The sequence below is a fragment of the Xiphias gladius genome, chromosome 9 (assembly GCF_016859285.1).
Source record: "Xiphias gladius isolate SHS-SW01 ecotype Sanya breed wild chromosome 9, ASM1685928v1, whole genome shotgun sequence".
In the NCBI taxonomy this organism is placed as follows: Eukaryota; Metazoa; Chordata; class Actinopteri; order Istiophoriformes; family Xiphiidae; genus Xiphias; species Xiphias gladius.
The window spans coordinates 1,978,810-1,995,587 of NC_053408.1; the positions used below are offsets into that span (position 1 = coordinate 1,978,810).

Below are 16,778 nucleotides of genomic sequence, written 5' to 3' on the forward strand. Positions count from 1 at the left end.
GAGAGGGACAACAATAAGCTTCAGCACAGTAGGAGACCTTGAAGTAAATGCTAAGTACTGAATCGATTCAATAGACACAATGAAAGGAGATCGGGTAAAGAAGTGCATCGAAAGTGTATAGTAAGCGCTAGGTAGGCATGTTAGGGTGCTAGGAGAGGAGGTGCTCTCAGAAGAGATGAGTCTTCAAGGGTTTCTTGAATATAGAGAGGGATGCCCCCGCTCTGATAACATTTGGTGGCTCGTTCCACCACCGGGGAACCACAATTGAGAACAGTCTGGACTGTGACTGCCTTGTGTCCAGGGATGGCAACGACGTTCCTTGGAGGAACGCAGTGGCCGCGAAGGAGCATCAACCTGCATGGCTGAGTTCAGGTAGGTGGGTGCGGACCCAGGAGTCACTCTGTAGGCGAAGTGATGTGTGCCCTTTCAAACCAGACACGACGCCGCATTCTGGACCATCTGTCGGGGTTTCACTGAGCGTGAAGGGAGGGCAGAATGTTCAACCGTCAGTTTAACCCTTTACCACCCACTGTTGGGGCAATCACAATATGTAGAACTATGTAGACAGCTAGTACTAGGGCTGTTACATCAACAGCTGGGTTTCCATCCAGATGAAAAACAAATTTAACCAAATTTTGAGAAAAATCCGCATAGAAAAATGCAAATGAACACACGTTTCCATACACTACCATTATGCAAATATTAGAATAGAGTCCGTTGACATAAACAGCGGGTGGTACAGTTGGGCGTCATTAAACCATTTCAGATGAAAAAGGTGAATGAATACACCAACTTTCTGCAGTATTTCAAGATGTATTAGAATTTCTGGCAGATTGAAAATGTGCATAAAAACAGTTGGATGGAAACCCACCTAATATGACCAACTCATATATGTATTGATAGGTTTGACTTTTATACTGTTTTTGGTTATTGTGATTATTTTCAAAAAAGATGTCCTGTGTTAAAAACAATCTAGGTACAATTCACAACGGAGTGTACAACTGAACCCCAGTGAAAGCTGGTGTCTCCTTACATTTAAAGTAGTCTGCCAGTCCAAAAATGTAATAATCTTTGAAAACTTAACGTCCAAATTCATCAAAAGAGTCTAACAATCAAAGATAGTCAGTTTGTTTCAACTGAACCAAAACATCCCCAAAAGGATGGTGGGTGGTGTGGGTCAACTTTAGTCGAACTTTATAAAAATATGTGTACTTAACCATAAGCTTGTAATAGCGAATTGTGACCTGACTGTATCCTTACCTGCCTTTTAAGCCACCAAGAGGATTCACGACATCAGTAGCTCAATATGTTTTTTAACAGCTTCACCTTTACAGTTCCTTACTGCCAGCTCTGCCAACACCGCCAACAAAAGTCTGCACTGCCCACTCAGTTTTTAACACCACCACACTTAATCAAGAGGCCGTTTTCTACTGTAGTCTCTCATTCCTTTCATCATCTACGAATATTATTTGCCAGCTGGATGACTGCCGTTTCAAATAAGGTAATTGTGGTTTTGATCCTGGGTTGTTAACATTTTGAGCTGCCCCCAGCTATTGCAGTAATAAACCTAATTGTCCCCCTCTATGGAAATTTGGCAAAATCAAACCCTTTTAATTATATCAAGTGTTCAGTCACTGTGTGTATTTGTGTGTGTGTGACATGAGGACAATCTGCTACCTTCCAGAGAGCCAGGCCAGATAAATCGAGTCAACAATAATTCAGAGTGTATGAGTCCTTGTCTGGCAGTGTCACTTTTTCCACACCTCTGGACAAACTCCTGGACCCTTCCAGGAACATATGAATGTTCTTAGTAACTGGTGACTTTAAAAGACAGAGAGCTACATTTCTGTCCCCGATCAGAAATGACAAGCGGATGGCCCACTGTTGATCTATCGTACCACCGAAGCTCTTACTGATGTCAGCTCTTCTCTGGTTAGCTGTGATGAAGAAGAAATATGGGCCCATTGCAGATCCTGCAGTCTTACAGCGACTTGATGTAAATTCCCCACGTATGAGTGACTTGGGCAGTTTAGGACAGGCCGTTATGGCTGTTGGTATTGAACGAACGGGAATTATGGAGCAGTAAGTATGGGACCAAACTGTAGTCAAAGACTGGGGGGAAAAAGAAGAACAAGGAGCACTGTAAAACATCTAAGGAAGGGGACTACTACGTCTACTGGCACGGCATTTGCACAATAACAATAACAGTAACATCAAGCTATCTGGAAAATAAGGGCATTCACAACGAGCTACGTTAAAAGGACGCTATGTGTAGCACTGCTAACTCAGACCACATTGGTGTTAAGGGAGACCTAAGCCTCTTGAAACTGGAGGCATAAAAACATGGAATCATTCAAAAACCCAACGTGTATCAGTTGAAGTTAAGGCAGTTTTATAATACATGAAATTAAATGTAAGAGGACCATTTTCTAATACTTTGCACCTGTATTGAAGGTTATTTTTGAAAAAGGTGAAAGCTATAGAAGAAAACCTTGCTAGTTTTTCATCTTTTATCAATTACAGCCATCCTACTAAACAGCCGATTTATTATAAGGTCCGCTCCTCCAGATTCTCAAAGTCCAACATCAGCTATCTTTACAAAGAAGTCCTGTGCATACATTCAAAGCACGTGTGCTTTTTGGACCTGGATTACGGTCGAATGAGATGCAGACTGTTTTCATGCTGTGTTCTTACGTCACACGACATAAGTCTCAAGACTTCAAAATTTTCCTTCATCCATTACACTTTATTTCCATGTCGGTACCTGCTGTTTTACTAGATGAAGTTTATTGCACAAATGAAAACTTGAATTCAACCATAAAAATAAATTAAAAAAATAATAATAAAAATAAATGAAACTGTCTCACACTCACATAAAACTTTACTCAGAAAGAGTCATAAAACGAATTATCTTTTTAAATCACATACTGTAGGTTTACGTGCACTTTTGCTTAAGTTTTCAGTCATACCAGAAAGTGACAATGACATTCATTTGCATCCTAATCAAACAGGCGGTGCAGGAAGCTTGGTGATATAGTGACTACCTGAGGGGCCACGCAGAGGCCACCGTTGACTGTGGCTAGTTTGATTCGTGTTAAAATGGACACAAAGAGAAACTCTTTTGGTAATGCTTCTCCCTCAGAAGAGCAGAGTTACAACACAATTGAATGGTGTGAAAAATTATGAGGATTGCTTCCTCGATTTTTGAGTCTGTGGCTCTCCGTTCCCTCTGAGGTCTGTCCAAGTTGCTCAAATTCAAACCAAATATGAATATGAAAGCATACTGCTCAAAATTAATTTCGTACAAGTGAATCGTTTCACACAAGCCGGTTTCGGTCTGAAATTTTGCACTAAGGTAACATTTTTCAGGAAGTACAAATATTAGTAACAGCATAAAAGTATTTAATGTAGTTTCCTCACAGAAAACGTTTGACGTTCAACTGTAGAGAAAATAGCTGGCTTGATGGAAACGAGAGGCTGAAATGTCTTCACGTATGAAAATGGTTTGGTTTTGGTGTTAAAATCAGTGTAACCACCAGTGTCCAAATTTTTGAGAAAATATTTGAGGCTCTTCATATCCTTTAAATTTCCACACACACCACTCCAGAAAAAACTACCGAAAAATTCGGGCTAAAACGTAGAATTCGGAGTATGGGTTTGGTAGCTGTAATAGCAGACGCGTGAAAGATGGAGAGACGTGTAAAGAAAGAGTGACAGACAGAGAGAGAAACAGAAGGACAGAGAGGGAGGGGGAGAGAGAAATGGTATGGACGTATGTAGAGAGGAGGAGGCACACGGGTTTGACTGAGCAGAAGAAGAAAGAGAGGTGGATGGAAAGAAGCTCAGTAGAAATGGAGACACGAGCCGACAGTATCAGACTAGCTCGGGGGAGAGAGAGCAGCCAAGAGACCTTTCCTTTCCTTTGCTCGCACTCTCCTCCTCCACTCCTCCCTCTCGATGGTTCCCTGTGGATTAATAGCAACCAGCAAGCTGAAGGAGTGAAAGCCACCATCACAGAAAACAGGTGGCACTTTGAATTGTTGAAAATTTAGCTACTAGTATATTGTGACATTGATAAACTACAAAGAAGCAGCTAATGGGGAATAATTGCCCTGCAAAAGAAGAGCAGAGAATAACAATGAAGCAATTTTCTGTGTTTCTGCAGACGACCTCGACCGCTCTCTGTGTGTTTTTGTAGACAGAGTTAACTGCTGAAATGGCTCGGTTCACTTTAAAGACTTTCATTCCATAGAGGAGATCTCAGTCATTATAAACGAGTCACATTCTGCGACACAATGGTCGCTAGAATCAAAGACGCTCTGTTGCACTGAGCGTTATCACGGATAGAATTAACGAGAGTTGAAAAGGGTTTTTCATGCGTCAGAACCATTGGACAGAGGAGGACTCTTTGGATAGCACTACCCAGAGGTATCGACCAAATCAAGAGGGGGAACTTGAGGCGACATCATCATCTACGGTTGGGTTATCTTTCCATAGAGGCTTTAAAAAGGAGTAAAGCTCTGACGTGATCACCTTTTGTTTTAGGCGTCACCTTATCCGACACAGATAATTAGTATGTATGAATATAGAAAATCTCGTTCCGCAAAACCCGACAACCAAGAGGTAAGATCGAACTGATCTGACACCATATCTGGGGGGTTTTCGGCTGCATCAGATAAAACCGAAAGAAGACCACATGTCATTGATTTATTATTCTGTACTTGTGTATTATTTACAAATGATTATGGGCTGACGATATCCTCAGCTGCAGGGAAAACAGGGGAAGTGGCTGGCAAGACGGAGACAGCGGCTGCTTAATAGTTACACTGATTGGTAACAGGGTTGGGTGTTACAACAACATCCTGTAAATTGGTCGACTGTCAACTGATTTTGTCGAGCCATTTTTATCAGAGTCAATATTCCCTTTAACATCTCATTTTGTATTTGGCCACTGTGGGCAATGCTGCAAATCACTAACTATGACTAAATTACGCCTGTTTTGGGTTTTTATATCATGTTTGCCTCAGTGTGGGGAAGTAAACCTATAACACCGATCCAACTTTTTCTCTACCGATACAGATTCTGACCCCCCCCTTTTTTAAAATGTGCATACTTGACTATGTGGAACTCACTACAATCATTGTTATGTAAGGTAACATGTAGCCAGGGGTTGCTGTGGCCCGCTGTGACCAAATAATGGCAACTGATAGCGGAAACACTAATTGACTGCATTTAACAGGAATCAGTCACGTCACGGACGATAATCGATCCACTGAATTAGATCTGTGTTAGTCTGTGCATTCCTGCCAGAAAATCTATTATATCGAAATATACATGGATATCTTGACATAACATAACGTAAAATGACAGTTGGATTGCATTCATATCACCCGCTCCTAACTGGTAATGAAGTGACAGCAGTTACTAACTAGTGACCACTTAATCTTAGTGCTCGTGGCATTTTCTCTACCCCAAATGTGACTCTGTCTGGAAATCTTGAGGACATTAGAGTTAAAATCTTTTATATGCTAAGAGGAGTACAGACACATAGAAAGGGCTTTAAAACCACGAGAAATAAGTTCAAGTGGCGCCTGCAGTAGCTGAGGCGCTCAGACACAGTCAGCAAAACTCAGATCACCAAGCACAATCACTAAACACAATGAACTAGAACTCTGTGTGTGTGTGTGTGTGCGTGCGCGTGTGTGTGTGTGTGTGCGTGCATGCGTGTGTGTGTGTGTGTGTGTGTGTGTGTGTGTGTGTGTGTGTGCGTGTGTGTGCGTGTGTGTAATGCGTGGGAAGCAGTGAGGCAAGAGCTGGAGCTGGAGCTGAGCCCAGGACTTGGTCTCTGTGTCCTTGTGGATATCTTTCATGCCTCCTTATCTTGCTCTCCCTCCTGTCCATCCTTCGTATCCCCACGACGCCTTCTTCCCCCTCAATACAGGATGGTAAGACGAGCAAAGGCATCTCCTTTGGAACACATTCTTATAGCGTAAACCTGTTCATTTTTACTCATCAACACCGAAGCCATGATTCTTCATCAACTTTCCACACAGATTATTATTCGGAGAGTTTAATTGAGCCAGTGGTTCCTATCCTGGGTGTTGAGATGAATCTAAAGGGCCGTGTTGGGATTTCCCAGGTAGGACATTTAAAAGAGGAAAAAAACAAAACAAATGCTGCTACACAAAATAGCTTATTTTTTAAACAGGTTCTCTAATTTTTACTTTTTTCACATCTAGTAGCAAATAAATTTAACTCCTGAGGCCTCCGTGAAACAATCTGATAAAAGTAAGCCTTCAAAAGAAATGGTTCATAAGCAGAGATGGCTGCGTATTACAGGACAAACATTCAGAATCCACCGCTCAGATGAAACTCTCGACATTCTCCCCGGATGAGAGGAAATTTCTGGAGTAAAAAGCATCCACTGGGACTTTTTTTGGCAAACAAACTCACATTTTATCAGCGGCTTCAATCTTAAGCTGCAGTGACCTATAGGTTAGTAAATAAGGACCAAAAGTTGCAGCTTCAACCCCGAGCCAGCAGGATGACTCTGGAGGAAAAAGTGAAGAGTCACAGACAATTAACCCCCCAAAGAAGCAACCTGTGCCTGGAGTGGATAACTTCTAGCCGTAACTTTTTTAAGGTGCTGTACAATTAAATCCAATGAGACAATCTACCCTAGGTAACAGGGTTTTGTTTTGGCTTTTTTTTAAAGTAGTGACTCTACCATCGGCCTTCAAACCCCGACATCGCTGGATCACTGACATCCAACAAAAGAAGGAGATCAGAGAGTGAAGTGATTACTGTCTGCTGTCTGGAGGAGAGAACAGCAAACATCCAAGCTCTTAGTCTGGACGAACAAAGATCAGACAGTGACTTGACAGTTTAGATTAGCAGCATTATAGCAGGAACAAAGTCTACAAAGTCTTTGCTTTTTGCTTTTTTTTTTAGATCCTTATTTATATCAGGGACAAGATGTCGACACATAAAGTTCCAGAAGCTGCTAAAGCATCTGACATGAAAATACACTTTACACCATCCATCCTCGCATGTGGTAAATACTAAAGAAAGTATGTTTCAATACTAGAACTGGGTGATGAAAGAATCAATCAATCGATCAGTTTTGATAAGTTTCAAGCTCGGGGAGGATTTTTTAAATTATTATTATTTATGCATATTTTATAAATGAAGGCTGTGTTTTAGGGCTACGGCTGTCACCGTAAGAGGCTTCAACTAAGGAAAGAACGGACTAATCAACCCATACACCATTCAGCCACAACTCTAAAACCAGTTACCGGTTTTAGCGTGTTAGCAGAATGGTGTATATGTCCCGGTTATACAGTGGGGTCCAAAAGTCTGAGACCAACCCAGTGGACCCCACCGTAAGTGTGTATATACAGAATATATGTATTATATCGTTGTAGAGTAAGGCAGCGCTTTTTCGATTATCCAGTCAGCACAGCTTTCCTTGTTACTGTCCTCCTCCATTCGTATTTATTTGCTTAGTTTACTGATAGGTCAACAGGGCAGCTGCGGGTCAAGCTAGTAGTTAAGTGCCCCCTCCACTGAACCTTTGAATTCGAACAAGTCATTTCAGATTGAATCTTTAATTTTTTCCACATTGAAATGATCGTTTGAATTTCGAACGAAAAGGCTGCCATTCCAACGCTATGGGCATAAATCTGCTGCTGTAGCATCCTCCACTCTTGTGGTTTCAGGCTTTCCTCCAAATTTTGGAACTGAGCTGCAGGGATTTGCTCCAGTTCAGCCACGAACGCACTAGTGAGGTCCAACACTGATGTTGGGTGAAAAGGTCTGGGTCTCAATCCGCGTTCCAGTTTCCAAGGGCTCTGTGCAGGCCAGTCACAGTCTTCCACACCAAACTGGTAAAACCCTTTCTTTAAGGAGTTGGCCTTGTGCACAGGGATACTGTCACGTTGAAACCGGAGAGGGACAAACACAAACTGCTGCTGCAATGCTGAAAGCAAACTATAATTCCAACTATCGTTGCATGATATAGCACAGATATCTCCCTTCATTGGAACCGAGGAACCTAGCCAAAACAATAACAAGACCAGAACCAAACAAAGTCTCTGTCCGCACGCTTTTGACTGAAGAGCAATTCATTCCTCTTGTAAATGCAGTTGCTATTCACTACAAGATAGCAGGTGGCATAACCCTTCTGCGCAAGTTTTCGTAACTCATTTTCCATGATTTCAGATGAGTTTTTCTAGGATTTAGAACCAAAAAAACTCATATTTTAGTAAATCACACCAATGTAACTTACCACTCAACAAAAAATGACTATAAAAATAAATATAAGATGCACATGCAGAGTGGTCAGTGAGAGATGGCGCTCTAAAGGGAGTGGGGGGGGGGGGAAATCAAACAATCGCAAATGCCAGTACTCTGTATCAGAGAGTCGTGGCCAAAACACAGGTCCGGAAATCTTTCCCAATTCAAGTGAACAATGGAGAGTTAAAAACAATTTACATTTTCCCCCAGTGTCACTAATATTTTACTCACATTCACACGTGACACACACACTCACACACCTTTGAGCCAAACACACACGTCTGATCATGATCCGTCTTTCCCGTGTGTAAAACCTGCTGCTGTGGGACAGATGAGGCCAATTTGACTGCTGGGAACCAACAGCAGCAACTGTCGCTCAAATAAATACACACAGGCAGGCAACACACACACACACACACATGCACGCGTGCACACACAGATCATATCAAGTTGTTCAGCATCTCGCAGGCATTATCACGTAACTGCCGTCCTCTCAGGCAGAAGCTGAGATAAGGGCTAAAAATGTAAGCAAATATAATCATCTCCGCCTATGTGAGTGTGTGTGCAAGTGTGTTGTCCTTCATCGTTTTCTATTGTCTGCCTGTGTTTAAAGTGTGCCTGAGTGTACGTGTCTCTGTGTTTCCATATTAAAAAGGAGACCTCTGAAATAAAACTCAGGGTCCTGACCTAACCCGAGCAAGATCTGCCCGGTCCAGGTTTGTTTTGCACCGGTGCAAAATTCAAGACTGGATTCAAGAGTACCTGAAAACAGTCTGATGAACAACACATGCCGCAATACATTTCCTGACGCAAAAGTAAAAAAGAAGACAGAAACAACAAAGAGTAAACAGAGGGAAAACAAACAACCTATATGAAATAAAATAACATAAGCTTCATGAACTCACTGAGGAAATGGGCTCCGCTACATCACAAGAAATGCGAATATCATAAAAATCATAAATACATAGAGTGCAGAGTCAAAAGCAAACAAAAATGAGAGCAATCAAGAAAGAAGAAGGAAAGAAAGTTTCGAAAGAAAACAATAAAATGGAAAGACTACAGATTTAAGCAAGAAAAAGGCGGAAAATAAATGAGATACTATGAAGGCAAAAATGCAAGAAAATATGACAAGGACAGAAAGATGGAATTAAAAATAAGAAAAAGTGAAGAGAGGAATAAAGTGAAAATTAGGAACATCAAATTCCATCTGCGATTTCCCAGGCAGAGTCATTTCTCCTCTAATTATACATTAATTGAGCCGAGCGGGACAGGATCATAATAAGACAATTAGCCTAATTTGTTTGAATTGAAAAGCCAATTAAAGAATTAGCGAGCAGTGTTGAAAAGTTCATCACATTATATCCGTACAAACCGACAGGTCAGGGAGTCAAGGCTACTGAACCCAACTGAACCATCAGCAAAGGAAGACAAACACGGGACAACGAGATGTCTCTGCTGAAAATTCAGCTGATACGTGTTAAAAGGATTAGAGCTAGTAGAGAAACAGCTCTCTGTCTTAGCCTCTTTGTTGAAAACTCGAGGCATGTAATCCAAGCGGATTGGCTTGACAGATGGTTTCAGTCAGATTTTCCTTCGGAGGCTTTGACGCAGGGTTTGGCGATGGTATTAAAGTGTTGCATATCTGCCTGTGCGGATGAGGAGCTTCTCCTATCAGAATAAACAGCCTCTATTATTACAAGGGAATCTCTGTTATGAAAAAAAACCCAGAGAAAATGCCACTAAACAGTCACCAGTTACACTGGCTGTGTTATCGAGATGAGCTCTTGTCAAGCAGCCGATTGATAAGGAGGCTTCAGGAAGTATTCAGACCACCGCGCTTTTTGCACACTTGTTTGTGTTGTAGTGTTAATTTTAAATAGATAAAAACTTTCCCATCATTCTACAATCAATAACCCATAATGTGGAGGTGAAAATCTCGGCAAAGTTATTACAAAACCAAATAAACTGAAATTTCTCATTAACAAAAGTGTTCGGTGCCTTCACTGTGGTCAGTTGCATCCTCTTTGCTTTAATTATCCTTGAGATGTGTCTAGAACTTGACTGGAGTCCACCTGTGGCAAATTGAATTGATTGGAAATAGTTTAGAAAGGCACACAAGGCTGTGTATATAAAAGGTGCCACAAATTCACACTGCATTTCAGGACAAAAACCAAAGCATGAAGGCCGAGGAACCCTCTGTAGACCTCCGTAATGAAACTAGTGAGGCATAGAGCAGGGCGAGCGTATAAAACCATTTGTAAACTTTGCGAGTTCCCGGGAGCACAGTGGCCTCAATAACTGTGATATGGAAGAAGTTTGGAGCCACCAGGACTCTTTCTACAGTTGACCGTCTAGGACTAAGACTTCTTGACTAAGAACCCCGAAGTCGTTCTAACAGAGCTTCAGACATCCTCTGGAGAGATGGGAGAACCTGCTGGAAGGACGACCATCAGAGCAGCCCTCTATCGTTCAGGCCTTTATGGTAGCATGGCTAGACAGAAGCCACTTTGCGTAAAGGGCACTTGACAGCCCATTTGGAGTTTGCCAAACGGCAATTAAAGGACTCTGAGAGCATGAGGAAAAACATTCTCTGATGAGACAAAAAATTAGCTCTTTGAGCCGTTCTCCAAACACTATATCTGCCGAACACCAAGCACTGCTCATCACCCGCCTATTTCCATCCCTAAAGTGAAGCATAATGGAGGCAGCATGATGCTATGGGGGGGGGGCTTTTCCAGCAGCATGGACAGGGAGGCTGGTCAGAATGGGGGGGGGTGAATGCAGATACAGATACATGCCAGATACAGAGAGGTCCTTGAAGAAAACCTGCTCCGGAGCGCATGTGACATGAGACTGGGGCAACAGTTCACCTTTCAGCACAACAACTGGAAGCACGCAGCCAGGACTTCGCTGGAGTGACTGTCCTTGAGTGGCCCAACCAAAGCCCAGACTTAAACCCAATAGAATATCTGCGGAGAGTCATGACGATGGCAGATCACAGACGCATCCCATCTAATCTGACGGGGATTGAGAGGATCACTGCTCAAATCCAGGTGTGCAAAGCTTGCAGAGACTTACCCAAGACGACTCAAAGCCGTAACGGCTTTCAAAGGAGCTTGTGCCAAGTGCTGAATTAAGGCTCTGAAGGCGTTTGTAAATTACAGATTTCAGTTTTTGATTTTTAAGACATTTGCAAAAAAATGTTTAAAAGCATTTCTATTGCCTTTTTTTCAGTACGGGTTCTGTTTGTTGTGCCGTCCACAGCACAACAAGCTGGCACAGCGGATGGCTGCCTCGCTTCTTAGCGCTCTCGTGCTTTCACTGTTTTTGTTTATTTATTCCACTTTTTGCAGCTCCAACAAGATTATGCTTGTTTATCTTTGCTCAGCTTTGTTGCCCTTGTTTTTGCTCTAAGTCCGTGTGTATTTCCCTGGACATTGTTATTGGTTTTGGTACTGTGTGTACTGTGTGTAAGTACATTGAGAGGCACTGGAAGCCAGAGTCAAATTCCTCGTATGCACAAACATATTTGGCCAACAAAGCAAATTCTGAATCACCAATAAAGTGGGTGCGATAAAGTGAAGCGGTGTGAATACTTTCTGAAGCCACTGTCTATGTGCAGGGCTGGAGAGAGAGCTGGACAGTTTGTCTTGAGCCGTGTTCATTTTGGCCCCTGGTTTTGATTTAGTTTTAGTCTTTTCACAAAATCAGATTAGTTTTAGTCTCATTTTAGTCATGTGATCATTCCTAGTTTTAGTCAACAAAAACTGAAGGAGTTTTGTTCTTATTTTCAAAAGTAAAATTTTAGTCTCATTTTTGTTGTGCGATATTACCTTGTACATCCTGTAGGTGTGCCTGCCGTCGCCACCTCTGATGTCTGCAGTTTACTGGTATTCTTATCTGTGATGAGGTTAATGAAAAACACACTGCTAGTAGTTTACACAAAACGGTAACGGTTCGCAGGCATTTTGTTTTTGTTGTGCAAAACTTTGTTTATTTTGTTTTAGCCACGGTTCTTAATTGCGGAAAAAAAAGGTCATCAACAAATACTTTGTCAGTTTTCATTGAAGAAATGAACATTTCTTCAGCAGGGTTGCAACAACAATCACCGCCACTGCCCTCACTGTGAAATGATGAACAAATGCTCACAAGTGAGATGGAACTAGACAGAGTTTGGCATTTTGCAAAATGAATCAATTAGCAAAGGAAGTTTTTTCTAAATATCAAGCTGCACGTAAGCTTTCAAATAGAACTAAAAGTAGCAGTTCTAGAAATTAGGCTATTCCTCCTCCTCATCTAGTCAAAGAAAAAGGTCAAATATCTGACTTCTGCAAAGTGTATCCACTGAGCAAAGAAACAACAGACTCTCAACAGATACATATGAAGAACACGTGCTCGTGTCCGCATAATGACACATAGCCAACAGTTCAGCAGGCTTGTCACGTGTTTCACAGCGACCTCCTGAAGGTTCTGAGTTTATGTTAGTAGAGCTCTGGCTGATAGAGAGGGAAGGTTTTCGATTGAGGGGGGGTTTGTTGACTGAAACAGAATCTAAGTGGCCCTAATGACTTGGGAATTAAAAAGGGGACAAAAGAGAGGAAGGTCAATGTCCTCACCTTTTTTTTCCCCTGTGGTCACTTTCCATCACACTTTGTGCAGTGTGACCTTCTCCACATTCCCTCCGCATAGGTCCGTCCCTCAATCCTTCGTCCCTTAGACATCCCTCCCATTTTGTGAAATTTCACGAAAAGCAGACTGGGCCAACGACATTTTTTGGAAGATTTTCTACAAATAACGTGAGAGAACCTCTAGGGGACACGTTTTATTGGAAAGAGAGATACCAAACCGACAAACAGAAAGATACAACACGCAGACATATAGGACATATAGAGAGAAAAAGAAGAAGAAATAAGGGAAAAGAAAAACCACCGTGTGCTTTCGTCAGATAAGACAACAGAGCTAAGAGACACCTGAGAAAAAAAATAGAGAAATAAAACTGCGTTGAGCTGGGACGGCTGAGTCATGCCAGACACACACACACACACACACACACACACGGGGCACGGTGTGAATCCCAGTACTGCCTGGTCTGCCAGCAGAGTCTCTGAGGACCGAGGATCATGGGAGCTCTGAGAAAGGTCAGGGCCAGCAAGAAACCAGCTGGGCCATAATTGACAGACACACACACACACACACAGAGAGAGAGAGAGAGAGACATCTAACCAACCTTGCACCAAGACGTATTTATCACACAGCCTCCCCACCACACACACACTCTTTCTCCCTTCCCTCCTTTTCCACTCTCCCTCTCTCCCCCTTGTTTTCTCACTCTCGCCCTCTCTCTCTCTCCCCTCTTGCCCCCCCCCTTTTTCTGTCTCCCTCTTTCCCCTCCTCCTGCCCCTTCTCTCCCTGCCCCCTCTTTCTCTCTCCTTTTTTCCCTCCCTTCTCTCACCCCTTCTCTCCCTGTCCCTCTCCCTGCTTTCTCTCTCTCTGTCCCCCTTCTCTTCATCCTTCTGTCCCCGCTCTCGCTTTCCTCTCGCTCCTCCCCCACCTCCCCCCTTGTACTCTGTCTCTTTTTTTCCCTCTCCCCCTCGGCCGCTCCATCTCTCCGCCTTTCTTCCTCTCTCTTACTGTCTCACTCAGCATCACTCACACTCACCCCCTTCTCCCTTTCCTCTGCCCCTGTTCTCTCCCCCGTCTCTTTGCCATCACCTCTCTTGTCTTTCATTTTTCCGCTTAATGTCTCTCTCTCTCTCTCTCTCTCTCTCTCTCTCTCCATTCACCCTCTATGTCTCTCTACTTCAGAAGCATCATTTTAAAAGTCATGGAAAAAGTCATAGGCCTGAAACAAAGGACACCTCTGTTGACATCCTGAAACATTAATTTAGGTTTAAGAAGTGAAAAAAACAACAGATTAACCTTCAGGGACAAGGGCTGCAGGTGCTATTTCACTCAGCAAATGCCATGTATTTAATGGGAGTGGCTGTTGCTGAGGCTTCATCCACTAGAAACTAAACTGGTCAGAAAACAGTACGCGATGTCCGGATGAGAGCGGCTCCCCGAGTCAGCTGAACAACATCCTGGGAAAAACTCTGTACAGACTGAATCCGCAGAGGAGCAACAGTCGCAATGAGAGATTTACAGCAATAAAATAAAAAGATAAAAAATTCAACAGAACGTCTGTGGTGTTGCTCCTCGGCCAACAAGTGAGTGACAACAGCTGCTATATCGAGCTGCACTCCGCTGCCTCACCACATACAGTTAATATGGGAGGAGCTCTTCACAGTCCGGGGTGTAGTTACACGCATTTGTTTAAATGAGCATCTCGAAACCTCTCTCACTGCAGTGAAAAGCGAGACCGTGTGCGTCTCGTCCCCGATGGAGTCGAGGAACAGAAAAGCAGGTACAGGAAATGGAATTAGCGGACGTTGTTTGTGTCGTCTGTGGCAAAGAGCAGAAGGCTTTACACCTAGTTAACATGGATCAGACCCAGACAGTGAACAGGTGTGTGTGTGTGTGTGTGTGGGGGGGGGGGTCCACATGTAACCAAACTCCAAACTCCATGACCTTTTAAAGAGCAAGAGGGATGCAAAACACACATGCATATGCATCTGCACGTCATCATAATTCAAATTCAAGAAACACAAATTCCTCCATTAATGTTAATGACCTCTGCTGTGCTGCTGACGCCAGTGCGTGTCTGTCTGTGTGTGTGTCTGTCTGTGTGTGCGTGTGTGTGTGTGTGTGTGCGTGCGTGTGTCTGTGTGTTGTGTGTTCTATTCATGTCCTGAAAGTTGTACAGTAAATCTTCACATGAATGAACTCCACTTTCACTCACCTAATAATTAAGAATGCGGCCATTAGCATGAACATCAGGCTGGCGCTAAGGTCCTGAGTAGGACACGTGTGATCTTTTTCAGATAATTTGTATCGTGAAAGTGGAGGTCAGTCATGACAATCCACATTATCACATGTATCAATGCTTCGGCTCCGTTTAGAACAGAGCAATATCTGCTGCACCCGTTGACTCATGCACCCGAAAGCAGCTTCACGGTCACATCAACTCAGCTTACTGCGCCCACACCGGAGGTGAACTCCGTTAGACGTGTTGTCACGAGACTTTGTTTGAGATGACAGTTGGATAAACCCAACCTTTTCCTTTCGTCCAGTTTGTCTCGACTTTACTAATAGAGATTAAGAGCTAACCAATGGTTTGCTTTGAAAACTGGGAAATATGGAAAATGACAGTGAACGCCACGATATTCAACAAGAGATTAGCCAGTGTGAATTCTGAAAAAGTGCCTGCCGTTCGCCACGGAAGTGGTCACCTGTGTATTTCACGCTGTTCAGTGAACAACGGAAGTGTGTTGCTTTAAAAGGAAGGTGAGGCCTCCGAAGTGCGTCTGTGGCGTTCTGCTCGACGCCTTGTAAAATATTGTCAGGAGGGTGGAATGTTACATTGGAGATCATGAAGATCGAATGCGATTATATGACGGACTTTTTTTCATAAACAATGTTATAGCATCGCCTCAATGACTCATCTCACTGACTGACGGTCAGTAAATGTCAAAGCTGTGTTGCCTTTTAAAGTTCTTCAAATTAAATTAGTCACTCTGGCTTCCCACACACGACAACATCTCAATTTATCTCCGCCGGCGTCGCACACGATTAAAAAAAGAGTCTTTGGTAAGACTACTATTTGTCTCGACCGCTGTCAGGACGCTGCAGCCTCTGACCCCTGGTCTCCTTGTAATGAATGCAAACTCGCTGAAGGTCAGCTGATGTTACAGCCCGTCTCTGGGCAACAACGTGAGAGGAAAAGTGAAGACAGAAAACACATCGCGTCGGGGCCGAGACGCCCTCACATTGCCTGCGTCGTAATGAAAGCTGACTGAAACATGGTGGCACTGTCTGAGGCACTTACCTTTTCCCCTTAAAGGAAAAACACTTTCAGGGAAACTGAGGTGTGTTATCCCTGTCACTGTGCTCCGAGCTGTGTCTCTGAATTGCTCTAGTTTCCAGATGTGGAAGAGATTCGTTCCGGTTGCCAAATGTTAACAGCCCGATCAACGACAGGGCAGTAGCAGCGCTGCTGTCAGGTAGATGTCACTGTTTCCCCGAAGAGCTCCGCAGAAACAATCTTAAAACAACCGACCCGCATTACTGCTGTGACATATGGGCTGCGTGTGTCGAAAGATCATTTAAGTTTAAAGTTTAAAGTTGCATCGGCTCAAGAAAGGATTTGAGCTCACGATCAGTTGCGAGGATCTCATCATTTTACCAGGTTGTTTTTCAACATCATTAGCGGTATTGATTGCATCATCATCATCATCATCATCATCATCATCATCATCTAAATCGACAGCAAAATTGTCATAAAACAGCAGCATCTCCATCAACATAATCATCAATCAACAATTACTGCCACAATCAAAAGCACACCTTCATCCTGGCCGTTTTCATCATCGTCGTCACCGCATTCA

At 43.1% G+C, this 16,778-nt stretch overlaps 1 protein-coding gene across 1 annotated transcript in view; it reads right to left on the reverse strand.

Moving 5' to 3' along the window:
- The window catches only part of grid1b (glutamate receptor, ionotropic, delta 1b), a 490,341-nt gene that overhangs the window by 455,371 nt on the left and 18,192 nt on the right, over window positions 1-16,778 (reverse strand). The window lies entirely within an intron of this gene.